Here is a 24,079-nt window from a genome sequence, read left to right as displayed (position 1 = left end):
TGGACGACCAGAAATCAAGGTCTCAGGGAGCCTTTGTTCCACAGCAGAATAGGAAACTGAACCACCACCTCTCTAATCCTCTACTGAATACCCTTTGTCCCAAAAGAGGTCCAGGCCATGAAGAATGTGCCTTACGGGCATCCTAAGGTCTCAGCTCCTTATTAAACATTTCCATACTTACTTGAACACAATCAGAATTTTTTAATCATCTTCCTGAGCATCAATTTATGGAGACAGATCATTTCCAGATGTGATTCAACATACAAGAAAATGTGTATTCATTGATTTACAAATGGTTTCTAGATGGAGCATGCACATGTCTGGAAATCCCCATTGAAACTTTCATTGAACTCTGAGTAGCAGAGAAGCCAAGAGTCTCCCTGGTCTAGTGGTCTCTTCTCAGAAGATGTTTCTTCCCCAGAATGAGTCCAGATGTACCTGCTTCCAACCAGATCAAACAGGAGCTGTGGTCCTTCCCATACTATCTCCTTTCCCAATATTTGTTGTTGATTACCCACTAACTCTCATGCTTTGAGAGTAATTTGCACAAGGGAGAACTCAGAGCTGCTAATCAAGATGTGTTGCAGTCTTTAACAGCTTGCCTCTGTGACCTTCAACAAGATATCTCACCTGTCTATTTGACTCACTTGACATTTGACTACTTACCCTACAAGTATTTCTAAATCACACACTGTGTACAAATTCCTAAGTAACCTGTGTTGCATGTGTCCCTGTTCATGGCAGACATTTATAATGGACAATTTAATATGTTCCCAAACATCCTTTACTTGGTGCTCTAAAAACCCACTGAAAATCCACTCCATCTCTGGGATTCAAGTCTGGGTATGACTTAGCAGCCTTGATGTGAGGTAGAACTTTAAAAAAAAAAAAAAAAAAAAAAAAAGCAAATCCAGGCACACCTGCCACAAATGAGTACTGCAGCACAGCCACTAGTGGATAGAAACTCAGAATTCCTGAAAAGGAGGCATTGGGCTTGATGTTGGCCCCCATATAGAAATTTAACTTGTCAAAGAGGTATGTGCCCCCCCCAGAGGAATGCTAGAAAGAAAAGAAGTTTTCAGTTGAATGACCCAGAGCTAGCATGAAGTCACCGAGCTTCAGTTCTGGACAAACTTTGTACCAGTGGCATGTTGCTGTTCATGTGGGGACCTATTTTGCTGCTTTTCTTGGCCTTGCAAGGCCCCTGCAGTTCCCTTAGATGTTCCACATTCCATTAGTTAATTGGTTTGTTCCTGCTACAAGAAACTATGCAGCACAGTGCATTTTCCTCAGTCCTCTCCCAGAGGCTGTCGAGATGGTCAGTGGAGACACTGACTGTAAGTTGATGGTCAGTTACAACTTTCCCCGGGCCACTGCAAGGAAGCACGCATCCATCTAAAAGGAAACATCTTTATCTTGAGCTGCCCAAAAGGCTAGGCCATTTCCTCTTCTAGCTGTACTTCCTGAGATGAAAATAGGAAAAAATAAGGCTGGGGTGAGTTTGTCTCTGATAACTAGGCCAACACTTCGTAGCTGAACAAACAACGTGCTTGGCTGGAAAGAAAATGTTCTTTGGCTGGCACCTCCAATACGTGACAGTCTTCCCAGATGTTAGGTAGAGCAGGCAACCAGCTTTCCCTGCTTCCATGAAGTACTGGCACCAAACTCTAAACATTAGGCAATGCTAATGCAGCATCAGGATCCAACCCTAAGAAAGCTGTGTTTGGAGTACACACTAGTAGCAGCTATGGGGGTGAGTATTTGCTATATTTTCAAATTCAGTTCTCCCTGAGGTTGGTATTGTATATTATTATTATTATTATTATTGTTATTATTATTATTTTGCAGCCTAGGACCTGGAGGATGGAGTGGCTAAGCTAATTGCCCGAAGATTCACAGCTAATAGGTCATAAAGCAGGTGTGTGAATCCATGTTTAACTCGAGTCTGTCGTCTCGGTCCACCCCCTTCTTTCCACTTTATCCCCAGAGGCTCCTGGCTTAAGTCTTTATTTGGGCCATAGAAAATCTAAAACAATCAACAAATCAGAACTTCTTTTTGACCTTCTCCCAAGAATTTCTGGAGTTGTAGTTCCATAGTGGGTTTTCTACCTGCCCAAACAAGGCAGTGAAGCTTGAATACCAGCTCTTACTGAACAGAAGTGACATGGCTGTGATAAGGAGACAGGAATGTTGCAATTAGCATGAGTAAACTGAATAAGTATGTGGCTAATTATTGACAAGTAAGTGGGGAATGAAATACCAGGCAAAGGCCAAAACACAATTGTCAATGTGTCCCTGCAACTGATCAAGACTGCTTTTTCAGGCAGATGAGAAATTTTATAATAGCACAGCACATGATGGTGTCTTTCAATATAAACATAAGATAATAACATAGAGATTTGTCATAGGTCTCACTTTTCTCCTCCAAACAGATTCGTATTTCCCACAGCTACTATCTTCTATATCTCCGGGTGGCCCAAGCCAGGAGGAAATGGGGTGAGGATCCTTGCAGGTGCTTCTGCTCTGAATGCTCAAGAACTGTCAGAATCTGCTCTCCTCTTTCTTGTCATCTGAATTGAATGATTTTCCAAAGGATAAACAGATTCTCAGTGTGTCATTGTGGACAAAGGAGAGTCTGTAGACAAAGGGGAATACACACACACACACACACACACACACACACACACACACACACACACACACACACACATACACACACACACATACACCAGGCATCAGTTCAACCCTAAAAAGAGTTATTAAGCTGGCTTGATTTAAGACAAAGTTCTTGCCAGGCAGTCTTTAGAAAGTCATGGATTCAAATCTTACCTTCCAGTTACTTTGGACTTGTGACCATCTAAGCACTAGAGAATGATCTTGTTTAAAGAATCCCACAGACTCCATTCCCAAATTACTCAAGATGATTCAAAACTTTGGCAAAGTAACAGGGTATAAAATTAACCCTCAAAAATCAATGGCTTTTCTGTATGCCAACAATGAGAAAAGCGTGGCTGAAATCAGGAAAGCAATTCCATTCGTAATAGCCCCACAAAAAATAAAATACCTAGGAATTAACTTAACCAAGGAAGTGAAGGATCTCTATGATGAAAACTTTAAAAACCTGAAAAAGGAAATCAAAACAGAACTTAGAAAGTGGCAAAACCTCCCATGCTCCTGGAATGGAATGATCAACATCATGAAAATGGCAATACTTCCCAAGGCTATCTACAAATTCAGTGCGATACTTATCAATATTCCAACCTCATTCTTCAAGGAAATAGAAGAGGCAATCCAAAAATGCATATGGAACAATGAAAGACCCTGAATAGTAAAAGCGATCCTTAACAGAAAGAACAATGTCAGTGATTTTGACCCTTGGTTCCCATCCTGCATAGTCACTGGGCACCAAGTCCCAATGTTTCCTTCTTTTCCTGTAGAACCCTGCAGCTAGCTCCCATGTTCTTTACTATTGTACAACTTGCCCTTTCATCTTTTCCTCTAATTCATTCTCTGTGTATATGTCTCTCTCTTTCTCTCCTTCCCTTCCTTTTTCTTTCCTTTCCTCTCCTTCCTTGATACTCCTTCAGTCTGAATTGGTCTTCAAACTAGGTCTTTCAAACCATTATCTCACCTTCCAGCCAAAGTTCATAAGATCTCAAAGAGGGGGCTTTTGGGGGGCTTCAAATCAAATTGGCTTTGCATTCCAAACACATTTCCTAGGACAAGATTAGAGGAAACCATGAGGTCTGATTCTATCCCCACCCATAGCAAGTAACCTTTGACTCCGCTTCTCTCAGAAGAGTTTTCACTGCTGCATCCTAAAAGCCTGTCTACCTTTATAAGTAGTAGAGAAAACTTACAAGGAGAGGAAAGCATACCTATAAAGCTTCTGGTCTCCCATGAATTTCAGTGGCATCTCTGTTCCAGAAGTATGTCAAATTCAGTGGCCCTAAAAGTAACTTTGCCTCCTTATCTAGTGAACGTCCACTCTCCCCATTCTCCCCATCTCATAGTTCTAACATCCTGATATCCTCCATATATGTCCTGGTTCATCTGACATTCATTCAGCATGCATTTGCAGCATCAGTTGCATCTATCTTTCCTGAACTGTCCTCACTGCTCATACACCTTTTGGGAGAGTTTCAACACAGTTATCAGCCTGAGTAAAGGGAATGTGAGAGAAAGTAATATGACCCAGGCTGACTCAATATGATTTCTTATTCTTTCTTTTCTTTCTCTCTCCAGAACTGAACTAAGAGATAATTGGAGTGCAAAAGTTTGCACGCCCACCAACAGTGTAGTATTGTTCCCTTTTGGTCACAACCCCACCAGCATCTGTTGTTATTAGATTTCTTGATAATTAGATTTCTTGATAATCCATGTTCTGATTTTCATTTCTTTTATGGCCAAAGATGTTGAGTATTTCTTCTTGTTTCTTTCGGCCATTTAATGGGGTGTTTGTTTCCTTAGGGATTTGTTTTAGGGGGCTTTAATTTTTTGACCTCTAAGTATATTTTAGATATGAAGCCCTTGTATGTTGTATGGCTAGATAAGGATTCCCAGTCTGTGGGCTTTCTATTGATATTGCTAATTATGTCCTTGGCCATGCAGAAGCTTTGTACTTTAATGCAATCCTATTTATCCAATGCTTCTTTGATTTGTTGTGTTTCTGGGTCTTTATTAAGGATGTTTCAACATGTGCAAACTTTTCAGCCACTGTGGATAGCAGTATGAAAGTTCCTCAAAAGACTAAATATAGAGCTCCTGGGCATTTACCCAAATGACTGCAAAAAAGGTCATACTAAAGCTACCTGCACAACCATGTTCATTGCAGTATTATTTACCATAGCTAAGATATGAAACCAACCCAGATGCCTTCAGTAGATGAATGGATCAAGGAGATGTGGTATCTATACACAATGGCGTCCTATGATTCCATCAGAATGAACGACATTGTCCCTTTTATAAGGAAATGGAAAGACCTTTAAAAAATATTAAGCAAAGTAAGCCAGGCCCAAAGAAAAGTAGGTTGCATGGTTTCCCCCATTTGTAATAACTAGAATATGTCTATGATATTCTTACCAGGGACTATCAATAACCCAATTGCTAAGTGCATAGGACCATATATAATGAAGTGTATCAACATGAACTCCAAGAATTAGAAACAAGAGGTTCTTATTATGTCCTGTGTGCAGTTACTTCTTTTGTTCTGTTTTAGTTTTCTGTGCCCTTTGTCTTGTATATAAGTTTATCCTATCTATGAAAGGGAAAGGGAATCACAGAAAAGTACAAAGGATAAACTAATGCAACAGTGATACTTCACAGATTTTGGAAATGAACTATACAACTTGGAGGGAAGGGGAGTAGGGAGGGGTAAGTGGGAGAAAATGAGGGAGGAGGAAAACAGTGTTTAAAAAGAAATGTATTCATTATCTTACTTATGTAATTGTAACCTCTGTGTTCATCACCTTTACAATAAAGATTTGAAAAAAGAGTTTGGGGGAACTAGAAAGAAAGAGGTCAAGTAGAGTTTAGGCCACTTGGTCTCTTTAGATGTTAGGACAACCTGAAATTCTGAGCAAGCAGAAATAAAGGTCCCTGGTAGAGGACATTCCAGAGAGGGAATCTGGAGCTGAGAGAAGCCAAAAGGAATGAAAATGGCATGCCAGTGAGCAGGACAAGGAGATACAGGATGACAAGATACTCCTGATAATTTGCCACATTCTGAGAGTTCCAGCAATAACTTTCTCTATGTGTTCAGCAACATTCTATTCCTGCTGCTCATCCCCACTGCTTCAGCTTAAGTAGTTTTTGTTTCTTATAATCAAAGAGCCAAACCTTAGCATAGCTACTTAACATTTTCCATATTTGTGACTTATTTCCTAACTCGATGGACACCTCTGAAAAACAGGTTCCATATTCCTCTCATCCCAGTCTCCTCCAATCAAGGCCAGTCTTAGCACACATGGAGGTACCTGCCAACAGCATTCTAGTTCCCTAACAAGACTTTTACTTTTTCAAATCTGTCCGCTGTACCAACAATCATAGTATATAACCGTGGCCTACCAGAGTCCTTCAGTTATCTAACATCCTTCTTGTCGATTCTCATATCCCTCAGAGACATCTCTGGAATGGAACATACCAGGGAGAGGGGAGAGTGATCATACAACCTATTGGGGATCATCAAGTATCTGGCAAAAGTGATGATTGTTTCATAATATATCCATTCACTATTTCACTAATATATTGATTCATATTCATCCATCCATTCACTCATCCATTTCGCTAATATATTGATCCATATTCATCTGTCCTTTCACTCATCCATTCATCTGTTCCTTCTGTATTAACTAGGCATCACCAGGACTAGGAATACAGAACCAAAGTAACACTGAGTTGCCCCAGCTCTCAAAGAGCTCATCATTTGAGTCCTTCTCGGGCCATTGTGCTCAACCTTACTCAACAGGTATAGTCAGAAACAGAAAAGGGAGAGCTACTCTGGCCTTGCCCTATAATCTTCATGCTAACATGTTCCTTCCCTACAGTGTGGGGACAGGAATGCCTGCATCTATTTGTACCATATGAAAGGGTGATGGTGATTGCCAATCTCATCAAGTTTAAGGCCACGCCTGGAAAAAGCTCTTGCACTTTGCAACACAAGCCTGTGGCTCCCTCAGTGAGTTCATTTGGCTAGAAAGAAAGGCAGGAGCTACCAAGTCCTGGCAAAGCCAAAAATATCCACCAGGAGAAATGTGCTCATCCAGGCTCTGGCCTCTGGGACCTCAGACTGCAGAGCCAGTATTTCATTCATGCATGCAGCCCCAAATCCCCAAAATCTCCTCCTACATACCTCCTGCTCCTGAAAATAGCCAACTTTCCATAAGGAAGAGTCAGAAGCCATTTGTGTAGACACTTATGTTTTCAATAAGCAAGATTATTTTATTGAAGCTAACGCCCCATCCAGCAGTCAGTACCTTGGGCCATGTCTGATAGATACTTCATTTGGTGGGAGCTGATTACACTCATGCCCTCTGGATGCCCCACTGTGGCAATAGATGCAGAGAAAGACACTTACGAGAACAAATCTGGATTCTGGTATAACTCATTTGGCTTATTTCTGGCTAAGTTTCCTTCTGTTTTTTAAAACTTGGTGTCAAGTTCAGTTGTTCCAGGCTCCTGGATCAGTTTATTTTATTGCTCACAGTTATGAAGGCTAGGAAGTCCAAACTATAATCCAACATACTCTGGCTATAATACTAGCCAGTTTACCCCCGCCCCTCCCTCCCGGTCTTACTTTTCATCAAGCTCCACCCTTAGTCATGCAGTTTGACTGGATCTTCCCCAAAGCAGACTCTCTCAGCCTTGGTACTATAAACATTCAAGGCTAGATAAGTCTCTGTTGTCCTATGCATTCTAACACGTAATAGCATCCAGGCCTATATTCACTTGAGGCTTACAAGACTTCCCTCCCAGAAGTAACGGCCAAAATTTCCTCCAGACACTGCCAAATGTTTCCTGAATAGCAAAATCTGCCTGTTTTAGAACTTCTACAAACAGCGCACCCCCCCTAAGTATACAACTCAACTTCATGAGGTGAATAGATTTATTTCCAAAAGGATACAGGGAGTCACTTAGTTTCTTGAGAGTCTCTGAGGCAGCTCAGTCTTTGGGACATCTGTGTCTTAGTCCATTTGGGCTGCTTCCACAACATACCTTAGACTGTACTCTATCAACAACAGGAATTTATCACCCACAGCTCTAGAAGCTAGAATTCCAAGATCTAGGCACCAGTAAGTTCAGTATCTGGTGGGGGCTCTCTCCTCATGGATGGCACCTTCTGTGTGTCCTCACTCTATTGGGCCTCTTTTATGAGGGCACTTACTTGTTCACTCTTGAGGACAGAGCCTTTGTCACTTAATCACCTTCTAAAACTCACCCCATAGCACCCTCAACTTGGGATTAGGTGTCAATATATGAATTAGAGAGGTTCCATTCTGCCACTATTCCAAAGGCTGAAAATCACACATAGGTCTTCATCCACCAGTCTTCCAGGAGTCTTCTTAGAGTCTTCTTCTCAATATTCCAATATCCTAGATTTTCCAAGAGTGTTGAACTTCAAAACCTCTGTCCCATTGGTCCTATCAATGAACGAGTCTCATGCCACTACTGATCCACAAAAGAATGATTTCTGTACCCATAATGCCCCCAACCAACCAGAAGCTGTTGGATTCAAGGGTTTGTAGTATAGTGCTATGTCTCCTAATTATAAGATGAGATCTGTAGCTCTGGATTGCATCCTCCTCCCACAAAGACAGATCCTAGAACCTCATTCCGATATCACAGGGAGTTTCTAAATCAACCTTGACTGCTTCTATTTCTATAGAAGGGGAAGTTGCAGACCTGTAGACATGATGCCCTCTATGTTAATTAACATGCCCAGGATGGACAGGCTCCACTGTGAGAGCTCACAGAGTCCATGGTGGTAATGATTTTGAAGTGATGATGTTTTACAAAAGTGGGGATAGTAATGCAGGTGATGGTAGCAGCAGGGACAATGAGTATAGGGATGTTTGCCCAGTAACTAGCTGCAGAATGGCCTCCTAACTTGGGTACATCAGTAACAGCAGAAAGCCACTCAGACTAAGGTTGTAGCTTGCTGGTGGTTGTTGGCACTGCCTAATTCCCAAGCACTTCCTGGATTAAATCAGGCTCCAAATGAGGAGTTTTCCTCCAAAGCGTCCCTCAGGAGGAAACATGAACTCTGCAGTGCACTTTTGTAGGAAATGTAAAAGCTTCTTTGATATTCCAGTTGAAAGAGAAAAATGAATTATGGGCTGCTCCGTGGTTTTAGTTTACTGACCCTGACATGAGTTCATCTGCTAGAGGTGGCATCTGAAGTGGGGCTCTGAGGGGGGCTGGACAGGATTTATCACCTTCAGTTCCCCATGAGTCTTCACCACGGTGCAAGATAAGAGTGGTTCTTAGCCGAGGACATCCATGACCCCGTTTTCTAAATGTAAGTAAGCCAGCAAGTCCCATATATTTTCTAATACCAGCAGGCTGTGCCTGAGCTCAGCACAGACAGTTATTTCCAGACAATTATCCGTGCTTATGAATTGAAAGATATCTTCCATGGCAGAGGGAGAAGGGCTGGGACAGAAATCATTTATTAAGCAGTTTGTTCCCACCTTTCTGAAATTTTTTTCTTGTTGTTCTTGGTCGTGAGACTTGCATTCAGATCCTAGGCACTGACCCCGAGCTCTTTTGCTTAAGGCTAGCACTCTACCACTGTGAGACACAGCACCACTTCCAGTTTTTGAGAGATTCATTAGATGTAAGAGTCTCATGAGGACTTTTTTGCCTGGGCTGATTTCAAACTGCAATCCTCAAATATCAGCCCCATGAGAAGCTAGGATTACAGGCACAAGCCACTGGCACCCAGTGATACTGAATTCTTTAAATTAGATGCTGGGAGCATTTGTCAAGAATGTTTCAAATGATGCTGTTTTATAAATTGGTGATGGGCTTTCCTCAGGTCAGATGACAACATCACTTGATGTTATACCTTCACTGAGACTGTGAGAAATGAAACTACACCTGCTCATTCCTTCATAATTCAAGAGCTAAGAGCCGTGGAGCAAGCCTGGGAAGGCTCTCTGAGCAGACTGCTACAATTGCTGCTGCCATTTTGTCCTCAGAAACCTAGCATCTTCCTTCTTCTTCCCTACACACCAGAGCCATGCAAAAATCCCTCACCTGCTAGTCCTGGAAACACCCTATTTTACTTCTCACTTTTAGTCTTATTGCTCCTGTTGCACTTCTAGTGATCCTTCAAAATCCAACCATGTTATCATCTCCTCTTTTACTTATGTTGGCCCCTTCTCATCATTAGCCTGTAACTTCCACATGCACATTTTTCAGTGACACTACAATTATCTGTTTCTTTAACAGTCTCCTGATATAGACTTCAGCTGGAAGAGTAGAATTCATGGCAAACATAATAGCTTCCCAGGCCCAGCACAGACAAATATCAGATGGACATGTTTTATTAACTGGCTGAATTAATGTATCTTAATCACCACTACCAAGATTGCCAGTAATGCTGGGCATAGCAGAGCATGCCTTTGGTACATGCCTATAATCCAAGATACTCATAAGGCAGAAGGAAAAGGGTCAAGGACTGAGACCAGCCCTAACAAAAGCATGAGACTCAATCTGAAAAAAAAGCTAAAATCAAAAGAACTGGGGCATAGCTCAAGTGGTAGAGTACTTACCTGCCATGCAGGAGGCTCTGAGCTCAATCCAATTTGCCTGTAAAAGCTCTACTCATACTACATAAGTCAAAAGGAAGTGTGTTGGAAGCTAACAAAGTTTCGAGGTGCACCAAAACAACAACAACAGAAGTCCAGCCTCAAAGAAACTCAGCCAGACAGGAGGGAGAATGCCCCAAGCCAAGATGCCTGCTCACTCCCGCTGTACTCACCACCTCTTCATGGTGTCCTGCCTCTGTCTCTTCCTGAGTGTCCAGAGAAGCTGTGATGGCAGGGTTCTGTGCACACATCAGAATGCCCTGTACCAGAGCTACAGGTTTCCTGTGCAGAAATCCATAGGCAAGGCAGGGAAAGACGGTCCCCTGAATGGCTGCACTTTGTTGAGAGACCACGTCTGGCATGGAGAGACTTGAGGGAAAGAAGAAGAAACAGAAATACAAGAGAGTGATGAGGGTTGGTTTCTGTTGTGTACCTGGCCTAGGAAACTCACCTTTTCCTTGTTACTTCTACTGGTTCATTCTTAACTCTCCTAAAAGTTTCCTCCCCAGTACCTCTCTACTTTGGAGGGAGGGTATTTGTTTATTTGAGATAGCGTGTTGATATATACTCCAAGGCTGATCTTGAACTCACCCTCCTCTTGCCTCAGCCTCCTGAGTGCTGGAATTATAGGTGTGCCCACCAGCCCCACTCCTATGACACCTTTCTCAGCTTTCACTTTCTTTGAGGAGACCTGAAGTGTGGAGGGAAGGGGAGAACGTCAATGGCTGTGTACAACAGCTCCCACCTGGCTCACCTTCTTGACAGGAAGATGCAGAGTAAGTCAGGGAGCGAGGCCAAACTCTGCATCCCACTCAGAGAAGAACCATATTTTCTTATTCAGACTCTCAAGAAGGGCAACTATGTGTAAGTGCACAAACCCTAAAGGCAGAGGAGAGACAGGGTGGGCAAAATACACCAGCAAGTGACCAGGCTAGAACAGAGGTCCCCACGCTAGGGCTCTGGAGTCTTTATTGTGCCTCAGGGCAACTAAGGGTGGTGCTTCGGGCTGTTTGCACATTAAGCAATGCCTATACCTTAATATGCCTTATTTCATATGAACTTTAAATACATCTTAATGAAGAGCAATGCTAGTATGATTAAAAGTTACAAATTTATGTCAAGACTCTCAAACTTACAGTAATGTTTGGTCACTAAGTAATTTTTCCAAGATCCAATTGTAAAAGTCCATGAATTATTCTATGGTGTTTGGAAAATTTCTTGACATTAAAAACGAATCTTTGTAATCTCTCAAACACTAGCTTTCTTCTCAGATTTCCCTTTCATGAATGATTTTATGAACTTCAAAAGGCTGGAAGCAAATCCTTAAAGCTAGCAAAAGCACAGACGACACCTGTGGTCAATTGCAAAAATTGCCACAATTCTTTGCAGCTTCTCCCATTTAGAGGCGGAATCTATTTCTTGACCTTGTGGTTTGGTTTGAATAATGGAATGCAGATACCACAACATTATATGAGTACCAAACCTGGGGCTCAAATCTTTGTACAATTCTGTTTTCTCCCTGGGGACCCTATTACCACCATGGTAAAGTCTAGACTTAGCTAATGGAGGATGAGGGACCACATAGATGCAAGACAAGTCATCCCACTGATTCTGTTTCAACCCATCACCCGTCTGTATATCCAGCACTGATTATAGAGGTGTGAGAGAGCCTGACCAAAAGTAGCCAAGCTTAGCCTGCCCAAGAGATCCCAGTCCAAATCGCTGACCCACAGGACCCAGTTAAATTAATAGTTGTTACTGTAAGTCGCATAAATAATGGCCGCTGGTGGCTCAGACCTGTGAGCCTAGTTACTCTGGAAGGTTGAGATCCTAAGATGGATCGAGGTTTGAAGCCAGCTGGGGCAGGAAAGTCTGTGAGGCTTTTATCTCCAAATAACCCCTAGAAAACCAGAAGTGGAGCTGTGGCTCAAAGTAGTAGAGCACTAGCCTTAAGTAATAAAAGCTCAGGGACAGTGCCCAGGCCCTGATTTCAAGCCCCAAAACTAATAATAATAGTAATAACAACAGCAACAACACTGTGTCCTTATAATCAAAAAAGTGACAGCATATGCGTCACTTTCTTTGTACTTCTCCTCTGAGTCTTTGTGACCGTCTCAATGTGTACACTTCTTGCTTCCACCATCAGAAACTGTGTAAGCAAAGTCATTGTTAATTCTGAAATGCTGCTGATATCCAACCATACCCCAACAGCCTCTAGCTCCCCAGAGAGGGGAGCCCTGTCCTATCCAGGAACACTACATTCTTTAACTTGACTAACCAAGACTCCCTAAAGCAGAGCCTCCTCCACAATTGCCAAGGTCGGGAACATCTGAGCCTGTAGAACACAATTAGGTAATTCATATATGAGACCTCTCCTCCATATTCACCACTTAATTGGATCAAATATTCATGTGAGCTGGCCAGTCTGGAGACACTACCTCAGCACAGTGGGCTGCATCCCTTTCCCTCTAGCCCCACATATCTTCCTCTGCCTATCCTTTGGATGAGTCTGTTTTCCTCTCTCAGCTCCCTTACTGGGATATCCTTTTACACACACACACACACACACACACACACACACACACACACACACACACACACACACACACAGAGTCAAGGTTGAGATGATACCCAATGATTCCCAGGAACACACTTCAGATCCTTCCATAGAAGTTTAAGTCCCTAACACAATTAGAAGCAAAGTAGCTGGGTCACCTGACCATAAGTCTTGGGTTCCTGGAGAGAATCAGGACCATAACATACTTCAATCCACTGAGGCACCATTGGTAAGAAGTGTCTATATTAGGAGGGATCATGTTTCCACACTGTTTATGGCACCAGATCATCCCTAGAAGCAGCTTAGTGGAGATAAGAAGTAAAAGATGGCCTTTCTGGGGAAAGGCCTGGCTTCACACTGCAATTTTTATCCTCCAACTCAAGATGTAATCTAGAACTTTCTTTTCCATCTGTTCCAAATACTTTTCTCACTACATTTCAAGCAGTGTTAAGTCTTCGCTCTTCTGCATTTGTAGACATTTTGTGGGACAGAACACTTGCTAGCACATTAGAGGTTAACCCCACACTTCCTCAGCTGAACTTGACAATCATCATATGAACAAATACATAACAAGAGATAACTTCCATGACCATTTCAAAAATAAGAAAACAAAGAGTTGGTGTTGGAACAACAGATGGAACTGAGACATGAAGCAGGTTCAGGCACTGGCAGGGGCATCCAGTTGCTAAGTAGTGGAAGGGGAATTCACTTCCAGGCTTTGGCACCTGTGTCTGCGCTCTTTCCCTTCAACAAGGCTACTCTTCAGGAAAGACGGAGACCTGTGTTACAAGAGACCAGAACATGATAAATACTGCCCTGTGAGAAGAGGACACGAGGGGCCTGGAGGATTAAGCAAGAAGGATGGACACTGCAGAGGCCAGAGGCTGTAACAAGCAAGTAGCCAAGTTCTAGAAGAAGCTTTTCTGCAGGGTAGAGCACTGTTCCAGGCCCTGAGGTAACATAAACACTCTCTACAGGTGGTCCATGCCTGGATCGTGCCTTGTCCTGAGATATCACCAGGTTTTGCTGACTAAGTTGATCTAAGTCTGTCAGACTGTGAAGAAGTAAATCATAGTCCCTGAACCATGGAGCAAGTCCGGGGGTTATGGTAATCTCACTCAAAGAAGGGTTCCTGGGACCTCTTAGCAGGCTGTGTGGTGAGAACCCAGCTGTTACGTGCACTTCCCATCCTAAATACACCTCCTGATTATACTAGGTACTTCCAAAGGTCCAAACATTCCATTCCTTTTAGTATCCTTTAAAGCCGAGCCTCATTTCTCTAGCTCCCTAAGAAATTTTGAAAAGTTAATTGTAGATGCACACGCAGCTCTGAGCCAGGGTTAAGGGTGCCAAAGGAAAGTCCACACCACTAAAAACAAGTCATTAAATAAGTGGTAAACATTAAGTGCTAGATAAATAAGAATGTGCACTTACGAGGCTCAAGTCGGTCTGTGGAGAGACAAGACAGTGATTAATATCCTAATTGTGGGTTTATAAATAAACATTGTAATTTATTTAGTGCTTAACGTTTATCAGTTCTTGTGCTGATGGTTTATACATGAAATTGCACTCAATCCATATTCATTCCTTACAACAACAGTGCAAACTGATTCTAACTTGAGCCAAGTTTAGTTTTCTGGCTCTTCTTTTGAGCACTGTGGTTCCTCGAGGAAACACTCACGTGGCATTGCCATCATAACACGTGGACAGTCTTCTTAAAAATGATCTTTCCCTGCTTCCTTCTATCACTGTCTCACATGCTTATCTGAGACTCCCCCCCGCCACCAATATCACCATTCCCTGTATCATTTCCCTTTCTCACTGTGTCCTGTGTTTCAAAAAGAAACACCATCCATTTGCTTCTAAGCCAGGCTAGGCATGGTAGTTTATGTTTATAATCCCTGCTACTCAGGAGGTGGAAGTAGGTGAGTCTGGGTCTGAGACCAGCCCTCAGAAAAAAATATGAGACTCATCTAGAAAAAAAACAAATTATCTACTCACAGTAGCTCATGCCTGTAATCCTATCTACTCAGAAGATAGTAAGAGAGGGGATTGCAGCTCAAGACTAACCAAGGCAAAAAAAAATTGACAAGATTCATCTCAGTGAATAAATGCCAGGTGGTATATGCCTGTCAACCCAGTTACATGAAAAGCATAAATAGGGAGGGTTGAAGTCCAGGCTGCTGTGAATGTATATGCAAGACCCTACTCAAAAACTAATGAAAATCTGCTAGAGGTATGGCTCCAGTGGTAGAGACCAGCTTAGCTAGCACAAGGCCCTGAGCTCAAATCCTAGCACTGACAAAACAAAACAGAAATCCCCTAAACCTTTATGGTTTTCCTCCCTCACATCCTCCACCTGAAAATAAAGCCTCCAGAACTATCAGGCAAGGCAAATGATTTTTATCCAGAGAAAAGAAGATAGGATACAGCATCCTATCATGAGGGATACTGAGCTTTTAGTATTTGAGTGACTGTCATAAGTGAATTATTAATGGTGTTTTTCCCATCAAGAAATAGAGGCTCATAAAAAATAATTTTCTAAAACTAAATGAAACAAGATTTGAACCTAGATCATTTACATATAAATTATAAAATAAAGGCCACCTAAACAAGTGATAGAAGTTCATGTCGCCAATACCAGGTGTGCGTATTGAACATGCTGTTCTCATGCTCTCCTCCTTCCCTGGGTTGACACTCAGAATAGCATTTCCTGTTTTTACCTTTGGCCTCTGGGATATAAGCATGGGTATAATGCATATACAACTGCACAATCAGACCTGTGCACAGAGACTAACCAAAATGAGTGTGTACTCATGCTCAAGAATCACACAACTTACCCTGACCCTGTGGGTGAGAACACAGGCTGTGTTAACACTGGAAAATTGGAGTCTTGACTAAAATGGCTTCTGAGAATCTAACACATCTACCTTTAACTTTCTCTGCTAATTTGCAAGGAGTCAAACCCTTTGTATCAATGTAGAAACCACCTTAGGTAATGTTTGTGCTGCAGGGAAGAAGGCAGATGATCAACATGCAGTTGCCCAGGCCAGAGCAAACAGGCCAACCAGCAAAAGCAAATCCTCCCACCCAAAGGAGGAAGAGAAGGAGGGGTGGGGTATTATTTTTCATAACAAATGAACACTTTTTGTATGTTTCCATTTGTAACAGAGCACTATTTTGAGAAATAACAACATAAAATATGTATATTTTCTCTTTTGTATTTTCCTGTACATGATCTGTACCTTAGCCAGCGAAGGCATATATTTTTGGGGTGGTATGAAGAGGGGTGCCTAATTCAGTTATGGAAGAAATGAATAAAGGATCATCAGTGGCTCAGAGATCTGAGAACATGCTCTTCTTTCTTTACATACCCCTTTTATAATACGGATCTTAAATGGCCTCTGAAGAAGTAAGACCTAGGAGAAAAAGTTAGATTAGATAGAGGACACTGGAATGCTGCTCCTACTCTCTCCACTTCCTTGCTGCCATGAGGTGAAAAGTCTCCTTTGCCAGGGGCACCCACCACAATGAACTGCTTTGTCACAAGCCTAAAGGCCACCTGGCCAAGTGACCCTAAGACTAAAACCTCTGACATTAGGAGCCATGACAAACCTTTGCTTCTTATAAGTTGATCACTGAAGGTATTTTGTCAACAGCAATAAAAAGCTAACTGATACATAGCCAAATACCATAGGTTATAAGATAGAGGGGAAGGGAAGGGAACTGAATGACAGGATAGTTAAGTAAGTAAAGCGTTTGAATACAGGAATCAGTTTTACAATGTTGAATTGAATCTAGTTTTATTTTTCCTACATTACCCAGTGAATAAGGTCTCATGTAGCATATCAGATTGGTTTTAAGAAAATAAGGAATCATTTCCATTGTCAGTGTGGTTTAGTATCAATAAACCTATTTACCCAGTGACATTTTAATCCAATAGGCAATCCAGTGTTATTTAGCAAACATTTCTGAGTGCTGCCTGTGTGCCAACTCCTGCATTAGGACCTGAGTAATTGATAGGTTCCCCCTTCATTTTACAGGGACCACAGAGACCAATGTAATTCAGAAGCATACAGGAATGTCACATAGAGAGTGTTACTCCGGACAGTGTAAGGAGACACACTGGGCTGTGAGGCATGCTTTTGGCTGAGTGCCCTCTTCCCAGACTCTGAAAAGGCCAACTCACATGAAGACCTCAATACTTCCAACTCTAGGGTGAAAGTGTCTATCACTTGGATAAACAGACCAACAAAACGCACAGGCCACAAATTCAAACGGTGAAGAGTCTTCTTCTATTGATCTGCTCCCTTGATGACTGATGAGGATATTGAGGCCAAAGGGAATTAACTGCCTTGTTGGTCACCCAGTGAATCAGAGGTGGAGTTGGAACTCAAAATGGCACCCAGCAATGGCAGCCCATAAGTAGACTTGAATGAATTACAGAAAAAATAACTGAAATATAAAGATGTCAGGAGATGAACCTTAAATAAAACTATCTCTTTGTGGCTCTTCAGTGATTGACGCTCTGTTGGAGACAGATGGCCTAGTACTACATAGTCAGAGAGCTGAATCATCCCACCACCACGGTGGGTAATGACATCACCACCAGATGCACAGTACCTCTTCACTGTGAAGCCCCCTGCATGCCTTCCTTGGCCCTCCAACCAGCAGCACTAGGGTTAATACCCAAACACTAATCTCCTACAGGTGTACTTCACAAAGCACAGACCACTTAACTGTTTTTATTTATAACTTTGTCTTATAATTTTGTTGATATGCATTCTCTGTATACAAAATGGGACCAACTTGTGATTACATGTCTACATCTACAAGCTTACAATGAACCAAAACCAGCAATTTGATCCTTTCCTCAGCTCTCACACTAGCTTTCTCTAGAACTGGATTCCAACACTGGCTTGCTCTAGAACCTGTTCTAAAACCTTGGCAGCCTTCCCTAATTCAGCTTCATTTTCCTTTCTGAGCAATCAAGGGATTAAACCTAATACTCTGCTGGGCTTTGAAGCGTGAACATAGTACAAAAATAAGCATTCCACCTGTCCTGCCCAAATTGTGAAATAGAAGGCATAAAAACCAAATCAGCTACCTTATCTCTTGGACCTAATTCTTTGACCCTCAAGCGAAGTTGGTCTCCCTGTAACACCTTTTGTAGCCCTGTTGGTGCTAAGAGGGGCAAACCAGGGTAATCCAGGAAGACTTAAGAACATTTTTCCTGGCAGTCAGGAAGAGGATAAAGAGGAACCCTGTTTTCCTTCTTCTATCCCCTCCCTGCTTCCTTGAAGCTGAAGGGAATGACATCACAACAAAACAAAGTTGCCAAGACTTACTCTACAAAAATGTCCTCACATGGTTACATTTTCTGCAAATTACAGCGTTTGGAGTATAAATCAGAGTAATTGTTTAAATCAGAGTGACTGTTGAAACAGATTTCTAGCCATCAAATCAAAAATGCAATCATTCTTGCGGTTCCTCCGGTGCTTGGAGCCCCACATACCTCTAAAACTGTCGGTTGTCAGTTACATGGAGTGTTTACATTAACATGCTGCCTGAATAGAAAAAATATATATTTTAAGAAGAAAATGTGAATCCAGGGTTACAAGAATGTTTCTGAAACAGCTAAGTCATCTTGTTTCAAGTAAAACCAGATGTTTGCATCAAGAGAAAGCCAATCATTTCTTTTAATTATGCTCAATGGTCAGGCCACCAGGAATACCCACATGTGTACACATGAGCCGGTGGAAATCAAAGGCTTTGTGACAGAGAAAGCAATCAGAAACTCCCAGACCACCAAATGGCATCCTTGCACCAGCTCTGGGCACTGTTTATGTCCCTTTGCTGGAAAAGAAGTGGTCTCACTTAGCAAATTGGGACCTCCCGGTGCCTCCCACGTCCCATCTCTCTCTCTCTCTGTCTCTCTCCTCTCTCTCTGTCTCTCCCTGTCTCTCTCTGTCTCTGTCTCTCTCTGTCTCTCTGTATGTCTCTGTCTCTCTCTGTATGTCTCTGTGTCTCTCTGTCTCTCTGTCTCTGTCTGTCTCTGTCTCTCTCTGTCTCTCTCCTCTCTCTCTGTCTCTCCCTGTCTCTCTCTGTCTCTGTCTCTCTCTGTCTCTCTGTATGCCTCTGTCTCTCTCGGTATGTCTCTGTGTCTCTGTGTCTCTCTGTCTCTCTCTGTCTCTGTCTGTCTCTGTCTCTGTCTGTCTCTGTCTCTCTCTGTCTCTGTCTGTCTCTCTCTCTCTGTCTCTGTCTCTGTCTCTGTCTCTGTCTCTGTCTCTGTCTCTCTCTCTCTCTCTCTCTCTCTCTCTCTCTCTCTCTCTCTCTCTCTCTCTCTCTCTCTTTCTCTCTCTCTCTCTCTCTGAGAGTACAGAGCAAGACCAGCTTAGGAGAACATTTTCTAGGCAAGATTCCCTCATGAGGAGGAGCCATAGAAAAGATCCTGGGTAGTCAAACTGTCCATTAAAATTCTCTCGTTAGGTTGCTTCTCTATCACCAAAGCCTCAGCAATGTAAGAAAAGGCAGAGCCAACTTCTCCTGTCTCTTTTCCCCAAGATGCAAGGGGGGCTCAGAACTAACCGTCACACCCTCAAATGCTAGAGGAGTCACTTTGCTGCTAGCTTGGAACTCATTTAATGCAATGAGTGCATTGCACATTTAGTGCAATGGTGGGAAGCTGCACACTGACTGCACAGAGGGAAAGTTCTGGAATGTCAGGTTACCTGAGAGGAGTTCTGAGAGCCAATCTAGGGAAGAGCCACTCCTTGAAAGGTCGTTCTACCTGCTGGGCACATGGCTCTCGACAGTTCCTGTGGCCCACACACACAGAAAAAGGGTGGCTGCCATCGCCAGGCTTCCACCAAACCAAATCACAGTGCCTGAATCTTACCCCAAATAGATGGTAGTTTCTAAACATCTGTTCCAAACATCTGAAGAGTAGTGTTACTCTCCCAACCCTTTAAATCAGCTTTGTTGTTGTGCCAGTGCCAGGGCTTGAACCCAGAGCTAATGTTTACTCATTTGTTTACATGGCTAGGGCTCTACAACTTGAGCCATGCCTCCAAGCCTGGCTTTTTGTTGGTTAACTGGACATGGACTTTGTAGACTTTTCTCCCTGGACTGGCTTTGAACCAGAATCCCCCATGCTTTCGCTCTCGAATAGCTAGGATTACAGGCATGAGCCACTAGTACTCAGATAATCAGATTCATGTGAATGACACTGTAATAAATGATAGGCAAGATTTTAACATTCCTTCTCCATGGTTCTGTGAGCATGGAACTGATTTGTGGTGTATTCCTTGATGTTGGGAGGGATTAAAGCCCTGTTTTGTTTTGTCTTTTCGGAAACAATGACCATTTCCAACTAAGAGAATAAAAGGGGAACATGTTCTTCATGGCTGAGGACAAAAACTCAAATATTCACTTAACATTTTTTCCACCTCTTTGTCCTACAAACTTCCATTGATATTTCTGTGGTGGTGGTGGGGTGTGTGTGTGTGTGTGTGTGTGTGTGTGTGTGTGTGTGTGTGTGTGTGTGTGTGTGTGTGTGTGTGTGTGTGTGTGTGTGTGTGTGTGTGTGTGTGTGTGTGTGTGCGCGCGTGCGCACGCTTGCACATGCATATGTATTCAAAATGGTTCCAGCATGTGAACTTTTAAAAGAAAACTAATCCCATATTATTATTAAACTATGAAGTCTGCTTTGAGCTCAGCCCCTTGTCTATATAGCAGGTGCTTGCTAGTCACTTTTTGGCTGTGGTTGACTAGTAATACCCTCCAACCAAACCATCATGAGAATTCCTGAAGTGTGCAGCAAAGTAAACTATTTAAAAATAAAACACTTTTCTTCATACCTCTACCCTACCTGCTCCCTGGGTAGTGGCTTAATAAATCTAAATGATTGTTTGGAAAATAGTTTAAGTCTAGTTTTGACAAATATTTTCATGTGTCTTTCAAGCCCATTGATTGAATGCCCTAACTTGTTTCCTAGATGATGGGCTTTGTCCTAAACTCCTCTTCATGCACTGTGACTTTATAACTTAGAAAGTGCATTGTGGACATCATCTATTCATCCAAATACATAATTACTAAGCACCTGGTAAATGCAACAATTCAAGATACTTGCTTTAAGATATCTGAAGAGTCATTAGCCATAAATACAAAACCTCTGAGAGAGCTTAGACCACATTTATGCAGACAACTGATGCTTTCTCAACTTAAGGACAAGGCTAGAAAACATTCAGACTTTTCTTAATTTGCTAGACATTTATCTTAGAACAGCACAGCATGCTGCTTAAGTAAACACTTCTTTTGCAAAAATCACTTTTCTTAAAATAGGTTATATTACAGCCAGAAGGGAATTTCACCAGAAACTACTGAGAAGTACAATTAGGTGCAGGTAAGGAAAAAAAAAAAAAAAACGGGACAGTGACTAGACAAATAAGCTCATTTTATACACATCTCATCCCACTCTCTCAGCTTCAGAAAACACTTCTCAGACCTGTCAGGTGTGTATTGAGTACCTGGAGTGAAGTGTCCCAAAGTAGGTGGACTTTATCAAACCCTTGACTATAAAGTGGGTCCCCGTGCCCTTTGCTGTGCCCTTTGGCCCAGCAATATGGAAATATATCTCAAGAAGCAGTATTCAAATGGCAAGGGCCTTTGTGAAGAGCTCATAATATGCACATGGAGGGCTGCACACTCACCCAGGAGAGGCTCCACTTTGTCCCATCTGACAAGGGGGCCTGACAATCTAGACAGACAGAACCAATCAATAAACCAGTGAGTAGTGGCTACAGCCAGTTACATAGATTTCCCACCAGAGGGCAGCAGTGCACTCAGACACAAGGTAACCCCACTGGAAAGAGAAAGCTGAGGCCAGAAAAGGGGTTCATTAACATTTGTGCCCAGGGCTCCTAGCAAATACACAACAGACCCAGGCTCTGAACCTCAGCCTCCAACTTCCAGCCAATTGTCCTTCACTTGCCCCAAAGGTGTCAGGAAATGAACACTGTGAATAGCTTGTGCACTTTTACTCTACAAGTGAAGATGTTGCCTGATCGGATCTCAACACCTATTTTCAGGAAACATGGAATTCCCCAAAGATTCTAGAAAGTTCTAACTTGTTTTTATTCATCTTGATCTATGGTAAGAAGTGTATGTCCCATCACAACCTACATTTAGTAGACCGTAAATCAGCTGCTCTTCCAAAACATTCATCCCTCCCTTGTTTGTTTTTTTAATATTAGGCTAATTGGTCACCAGTTGTGCTTTGAAGGGTAACCTAGAACACAGACCTCCAAGAAATATAAAGCATTTCAGTATCCTGTCCACCCAGAATCCCAAAGCCTGCAAGAATTTCAGGCATCTAGGACGAACTTCTCCAGTCTAAGACAGAGAATAACAATCCAACAAGTATACTGTGACAGCTACCACTAGCCATTAGCTTCATTGTATTAGTGTTACTTCCTCATTTATTCCCTCAGCAAACACTAACATACTGCTTGGAGTGGGTCAGAAGCCCAAGTTCAAGACTACTGGTGCTGGCTTTCTACTAAAGGATCACATGACCTGCAGCAGGAGCTACTTCCAACTTTGCTCTTGAGCCTAAAAGGGCATTAGGTTTTTCCAGGTATCTCATGACTTGCAATTCCCTGAGGTTCTGAGATAACAGGAGTAAGGAAGAGAGCTTTGAAAACTAGCAGGCTCTAGATATCAACTACAGTACAGAGGGTCTTTGTATGAGATTGAGTTGTGCTATAGAAGACAAAAGCCATTCTCATGCTTGAGAAAATGTACCCCTGAGGGTTGGGATGGGGGTGGCTCAAGTAATAGAGTGCTTGCCTAGCAAGCCTGAGGTCCTGAGTTCAAAACCAAGTACCACCAAAGAAAACAAAATATATCCCGATACATAAGCTCCTCCCATCATTACAGGTATGACAGCCTGAGCTGAACAAAACCACAGCCCAGAATGCTAGTGGGAACATGGACACTGTGTCTCCGCTATATCTGGGACCAAGAAGGGCTTTGCTCATATCAATAAATACCTTTCTCCAAACACAGGAAATCTCATACAGGAAAAAAAAATACTCACAGGCTGGGAATGTGGTTTAGTGGTGGAGTGCTTGCCTAGGATGCATGAAGCCACTACACAGAAAAGGCCAGAAGTGGCAGTGTTGCTCAAGTGGTAGAGTGCTAGCCTTGAGCAAAAGAAGCTCAGGGACAGTGCCCAGGCCCTGAGGAGTTCAAGCCCCAGGAATGGCCAAAAACAAAAACACTCAGTAATTACATAGTGTCAATGGGATGGACAACTGGGCTCTGCCTCTGAGCCTTCACTTATCTCCTGTCTTTCCAGGGTCTTTGCCTTTACCAGGGTCGCAAGGAGCATCTGGAGGCTCTACAGGCACCAGTCATCAGAGCTTGTTCACCCCGGCCTACCCAGCTCCCCTGGAGACACCCCAATGCAGTCACCTGCTCTGAGCGCTGGACACTTCTTGGAGTATCTCTGATCTAGCTGGGGAATCCCTGAGCATTCTCCTCCTTTCTTCCTCCCTCTCATTCTCTGACCCTCTCTTGCTTTCCCTGTCCCTCTCTCTGTATGCATTCATTTGGGGGCTGTCTCCTCAAAGCCTTCAGGCATATAGATGCCTGAATTTTTGGAAGCAAAGATCCAAGAAGGAAAGTGTCTTGCAGGCAACTTTGGCTTTTCACCAAACCAAGACACTCCCCTGAAGCCAAGAAGCCCAGCCCTGCTGAGTGCTTGAAGCAGGGAAGGAAAATACAGGGAGGAACCACACTTAAATTCACACAGTAAAAAAAAAATTACGTAACACAATGTTTAAAATAGTATTATTTGTGCATCAACTCATTCCTGAGTTGCTTGTATGCCAGCATTGCTGGATACTGACAAAGGCTTAATGGCTCTCCCTCTCGAAAGGAGAGCCAGACAACACACAAAAACAGAGATGAGATAAAAGCATCCATTCTGTGCAAAGATCTGACATACATACAGAACCTCAAGATGGTGCTGAGGATCTAAAACAAAGCGGGGAGGGGGGTTCATACATGACCCAATTGCTGTTTAAGCTAAAATCTGAAGGGCAAGGACACACAGGTCCTGTGCTGGGCACCTCCTCATGGGGTCTTGCCTCATGGCCCACCTGCAGTCCACCCCTTCATCAAACAGGTGGGAAAACGGGGAGTTAAT

General features: G+C 42.7%; 1 long non-coding RNA gene across 1 annotated transcript; it reads left to right on the top strand.

Moving 5' to 3' along the window:
* Window positions 1-1,529: 1,529 nt before the first annotated feature.
* Window positions 1,530-23,423, top strand: LOC138829077 (uncharacterized). The gene is made up of 3 exons (XR_011372481.1): window positions 1,530-1,753; window positions 1,849-1,918; window positions 23,228-23,423. It is a non-coding gene; the product is annotated as an uncharacterized lncRNA (long non-coding RNA).
* The last annotated feature ends 656 nt before the right edge of the window (window positions 23,424-24,079 follow it).

The sequence above is a fragment of the Dipodomys merriami genome, unplaced genomic scaffold, assembly GCF_024711535.1.
Source record: "Dipodomys merriami isolate MVZ:Mamm:240054 unplaced genomic scaffold, mDipMer1.0.p SCAF_17, whole genome shotgun sequence".
Lineage (NCBI taxonomy): Eukaryota > Metazoa > Chordata > Mammalia > Rodentia > Heteromyidae > Dipodomys > Dipodomys merriami.
This window is presented reverse-complemented; position numbering and strand designations above follow the sequence as displayed.